We start from the raw sequence: 5,748 nt of genomic DNA, 5'->3' as shown, positions 1-5,748 counted from the left end.
AAGTTATGTATGCGAATGAATGAAATAAGTAACACGTCTAGAAGGTTTGTAAAGAAAGATTGGATGAGTTTATGAAAATTTTACACTATCATTGAAAAAGTACCTCCATATGAATAGGTATGATATGTTTAATATGTACGAATGAACGAGATTATATGCGGAAATGAATAAATTAATGATGACTAGGGATTGGTTTTCGCAAGGAAGTTTGAAATCTTGATAAGTATGAATAATATATCAGGATGATAGTTTCAAATTATGGACTATGGGATCTGTGATTAGGCAAATTCTCACAACATGCTTATGTAAGTCGTCCAATGTAACTTGAATGAGTGAGTGAACGAAGAATAAAACTAGACGGGTTGTAGAAGAAAAGAAAGAGGTTTCGGGGACGAAACCTCCTTTAAGGGGGGTAGATTTGTAACACCCCAAAAATAAAAGACACAATAAATAATAATAAACTTAATGTGATTAAGGAATATATAGTAATATGGTACCTAAATGTGGGATTCTAAAGAATACATAGTAATATGGTACCTAAATGTGGGATCCTAAAGAATATGTAGTAATATGGTACCTAAATGTGGGATCCTAAAGAATATGTAGTAATATGGTACCTAAATGTGGGATTCTAAGTTAAGATTTACAAGTTAATAAACTTAAGGGGGGAAACATGGTAAATGCCAAACTATTAGGTTAATAGTGAGAAAATCACAAAACCCACACACTGTATATGTGTGGATCGACCAGGAACAAAGAAAAACAAGGGCTCACCCTTGTTCTCACCAATTCGCCAAATTGACAAGGGAAAATCGATGTTTACTAGTTGCATGTAGTAGGATTTCGATCATTTACCCATACCCAATCAAGTGGTAAGTCGAATTTCTGGATTTGATAAGTTGTAGAATTAGGGTTTTGACCCAATCATGAAATCATGTTATGATTTGTGTTGTATAGATGATAAGAATACCCCCTAAAGTAGAAATCATGCTCGATTTTGGTTAATTGAAAGAAAGCCTCTATAAACCCACTTTGTGAAATGTGTGTTATAAATATGAAGATTATAGGAATGATAAATATATGCAATTGATATGTAATTCAGCTTATAGTACCCGAATGCTAGTTAAACTGATGTAGATTAAGGGAATTGCAAGGATTAGATTGAGTAGTGATGACATATAGGATGAAATAGCAAGTCATGCTTTAAATACTTGTACACTATGCTTTATAATTATAACGCACACTAGGTGTTCGATGAAATGCTTGAAAGAGTAATTAAGTGTAAATTGAAACGTGATGAAATGAAAGTTGGGGTACTAAACGGATGAATGAATATGTTGAAAAGGTTGTTTCGCATATTACATTTCATATTTGGTCATAAGAGGCTGGTTATGAGATTTAGTGGGTCAAAACAGCATGAAAAGTTAGTAAATTCGTTTTGACAGCAAGCTGTTTGGAAGCATTTCAGCTTCTGTGCTGATTTTGTAAAAATCATATAAAATCATAGGAATTTCCGATTGTTACGATATTTATATGCTTAGAAAGATCTCTGAGTGTAGATCATTTAATATTTGAACATGAAGAACTGAATCAGAAGATAAATGGGTTAAAATGTGTCGTGAACAGCTGCTGCGCAGAAAGTTGCTGCACAAATTTTAGTATAAATATTCAGTAAAAATAGTTGTATTGTTATGCACACTTGTATGAATCATGAACTACTAATTTTAATAAATTATTAGTAAGTTATTTGATTGTTTTAAGTGTCTAAAACACTTACCAACTAGTATATGCATATAATTGCACCAACGGGTCGAAACGGGTTGTTGATAGAAAATAGTAGAATGGATGTGTAAAAACCAAGGTGTTAAGAAATGGTATGAAATGTTTAACATATGAAGCAAGTTGCCTAACTTAGAAAATGTTATCATTCTAAGTATGGAATTTTGAAAGAATAACGAACATGATGTAAATACATAATTATGCATGCTAGAAGCTCATGTATGACTGTTGTGATGATGGAATGATAAATTGTTAGATTAATTAGCATTGTAGTATTATGATACATGTTGAACTCGTTAAGCGATTGACACGTGAATAGAAGTGTGATTATTGATGCGTATGATTATGTATACTAACTATTGAATGGATGTAATGGAATGAGATAATAGGAACGTGTCAAGGAGAGGTCAAGCATAGGAGGATAATGGGTCAAGATAAGGCAAGGTGACAAATACACTTATTGGAGTACTCGAGGTAAGTGAATTTCGATTCACTTTTTAGTAAGTTTAATAGATATTAATACTTATGTTTACGAAACATCATGAAAGAACATGTAATAATCAGAAGTACAAAGCCAATAATGCCTCATTATTGAAGAAGGTTGTATTTAAGCCGAAACTAAATTGGTGGGTTTAAACGGGTCGAATTTTATGTGCATATGTTGCATAATGTAATGAAATTCGTTATGGTTATGACCTTGGGTAAGAATTTTTAGTCATTTATGTAAGGGGAACATTTCCCGGACCATTAGGAACAAGTTTTATATGATTCGGTTGTCGGTTGGTGAATGAACGGATTGTTTCGTGTTAGTGTAGGAAATTTTATAAGTATACGTGTATGGGAATCCAAAAGGCACGTGGGTTGAATCATAGATTGTCTATACTATGTAAGGTTGTGAATGTGTCATTCCGGCATAAACCTACATGTAAACGAAGCTTGTGTATATATTCGTGATTAATTGATTGTGCGTAGGAAGGAACATTGGCATGTATGAAGGTACGCATGTATATATATATATATAAGTGTATATATATATATATATGTATGTATGTATGTATGATAATAAGTACGTAGGTGTGAATGTATGTGTGAATGAATGTTCAATGCTTAAGACATATGCATGAACGTTATCAAAGTGTTCGAGTATTTATGGTTACTAATGATGTGCGTTGAGTTGGAATGTAATGTAGGTATGGGATCGTTGGCTTCATGAAGAAATGGAGCTGGATTTGGATAAGAGTATTTAAGAAAGCGCTTGGACAATTCCACGACTACTTTATAGAATGCTCTACGAAATTCTATTATATAGTTTAATGTTGTATGGTATGTAAATGACTAATGGTTTGGTTGTACGTGGTGTCCACAGGTATCGCTTGGGTTTTCTCTACATTTATTGAAGTGAAGCGGACTTAGTTCGAGATGAGAGCAAGGATTGTACGGGGAGAATGGTCACATAGTGTAACTCATATAGGTTTTGAAGTATTAATGTTATAAAACGTTATAAATCTGTTTTAATGAATATATGGCATTTCGCATTGAACCTTCATGTGTTTGATATGTCTATTAAAGAACGAAATTTTTGGGCTCATGTTTTCCGCTGCGTCGTATTTTAAGTTATTACACGTTAGTCTTACAGGGAATTGTTCTTATTACGAACGGGTCATGCCCGAATTTTGTTAAATAATAGTATGATAATATTACATTTTGGAATGTGTAATTTGGGCGTAACATATAAGTTTGTCTTTTATGTTGCTTCTTGGGCACGGCCCCGTGCTGGCTGAGCACGGGGCGTGTTCAGACTTCTGCTTTCTCTTCTTTGCTTTGGAGGATGCCGTTGAGGGTCCGGGCAGTCTACTTTTATTCCTTTTCTTGTATTTATGCTAGAATTAGTTGTCTTTCTGCTTCTTTTGTGAATTTGAGCTCATTTCATCCTGAAAATACAAAAGGAAGACAAAAACACTCTTTTTCCAACATTAGTACTTAAAAAGGGTTAGTTTTATGCCTTAATTGATGTGATTTATATGTTGCATTTTACACACATCAATAGGAGTTTGGAACAAGTCCGCAACATATTCCTATAATAATATCAATATCAACCAAATTAGCATACCACCAACATATATTTACCAAATTTACAAATCTTCTAACAAAACTACCAAAACACACACACACATATATATATACATATCAAAACCCATTCGCAAACTATATATTTCAAATTTTGCAAACTACCAGCATATGCCAAGTAACCCAATTTGTAAACTACCAAATTACCTAAGTAACCCAATTCGCAAACTATACCAACATTAGAAGAGTACCTAGCTAGCTGTCGCACAATATTTCTCAATATGCATTACATCTAAGTTGTGCTTTAGCTGCTGGTAAGACCAATACTCAAATTCTAAAAATATGCTTCGTTTGGACCAGTTCAACTCCAAATCCTACCGGTTATCCCCACACCTCCAAAATTTTGATGCTTGCATGGTAGACAATAGAGTTGAGCTTCTATGTCAGCAGGACTTAACTGTCTGGGGGGGGGTCTTGTCTCGGGTTCCTCGTTAAAGTCAAGACTTGTTCTCCAGGGATGGTTGGCATCTAAGAACCGAAAATGAACGACATACACACATTTACCAATTACACGTATTGAAGAAGTGTCTGCGTTGCAAGTCAGCCATGCTTTGTAGCCATGTCTGTTCCAACCTGATGGACTACTATGGGCTAGAAAGTCGTTTATGATCCATAACAATGCCGCCTTCATTGTGAAAAATGTGTTTGACGTTACGTCTTTAGTACGTACACCTGACTGCCACAAATGCTTAAGCTCAACCACCAACAGTCTAAGGAAAATGGCTGTCGCAGCCCCCGACCCTACCCTGGGAGCGGGTGCCGCGAGCCAATCAGATGGTATCGATGTTTATTAAAATTTGTAGCGGAATAAATCACCAGGATCGTAGTTAGGAAATAATTTTAGAGTTTGAAAAACACCAAACTTTTAGTATTAAACAAATGGGCTAAAACCCATATTCCATTCAAACGTTTTAATAGGGATAAACCCTAATTGCTTAAAAACATAAATTTCTTCTTTTATTCAGATAATCATAGCCACTTTATTTAAGCCTTCAGTGTTTCATAGCGGGCTATTACCTTCACAGTAAATTACCTGAAACGTGTTTGAAAACATTTTATCAGCAAGAAATACTGGCGAGTTCATTCCGTTTTATAAAAAGACACATTGTTATATTTTACAGTATCAAGAGCGATTACAATGTTTTTATCTATCAATTATTCAACACAGTATTGCGACTGAGGCTAATCCCCTGTGCTCGTGCTCATATTACTATTGGATCCTGTCACCCAATAGTAACAGTTCCTTTCACCCCATAGTAACTTTGGACAAGTGATGTATACAAAACCCCACATACCGACAATAGTTTCAGAATACAAAGACTTAACCACTGTAAGTATAATTGATAAATATTTAGGGTTTTGTAGAGCAATTTGATAAAAAGAAGACTCACTTTGTAAAGTTAGGGTTTAACTAAAAGCTTCCTGATAATATTTACTGGTGAAATTCCTGAGTTTCAAATAAAATATACAATGCACACGTGTTAGTATAATAACCCAATTCAAACTTTATCGATACATCACGAGATCAAAACCCCAACGTAGTTAGCAAAGTATAGCCTTATTCAGGCAGCACCTTGACACCCGTTGCTGGGTTTAGGATCGATCGGACAGGGTATAGAGTTAGTGATTGGGGGTTAAAACACTTACAACGAGGCAAAGCTTCGTGAAATTAGGGGGTGCACTATCAAAGAAGCGAAGGAAAGAAGCAGAGTATTTCGTCAATTTTGAGCGAAAAGGTGTAAAAGCTTTTGTCCCAAGCCAGGCTATTTATAGCCCAACTGGACCAGCCCCGCGCGTCGCGACCCCGACTCCCTTCACCTTCCGCGTGTCGCAGGTGAAGAC

The 5,748-nt window shown here is 35.2% G+C and overlaps 1 long non-coding RNA gene across 1 annotated transcript; it reads left to right on the top strand.

The window, feature by feature from the left end:
* The first annotated feature begins 726 nt into the window (after nt 1–726).
* Nucleotides 727–3,197, top strand: LOC110900071. The gene is made up of 3 exons (XR_002570751.2): nt 727–872; nt 2,169–2,253; nt 2,970–3,197. It is a non-coding gene; the product is annotated as an uncharacterized LOC110900071 (long non-coding RNA).
* Nucleotides 3,198–5,748: the final 2,551 nt, after the last annotated feature.

Source organism: Helianthus annuus, chromosome 13, assembly GCF_002127325.2.
Source record: "Helianthus annuus cultivar XRQ/B chromosome 13, HanXRQr2.0-SUNRISE, whole genome shotgun sequence".
Taxonomy (NCBI): domain Eukaryota; kingdom Viridiplantae; phylum Streptophyta; class Magnoliopsida; order Asterales; family Asteraceae; genus Helianthus; species Helianthus annuus.
Note: the sequence above shows the minus strand (reverse complement) of the source record. Positions and strands in the feature narration are given on the sequence as shown.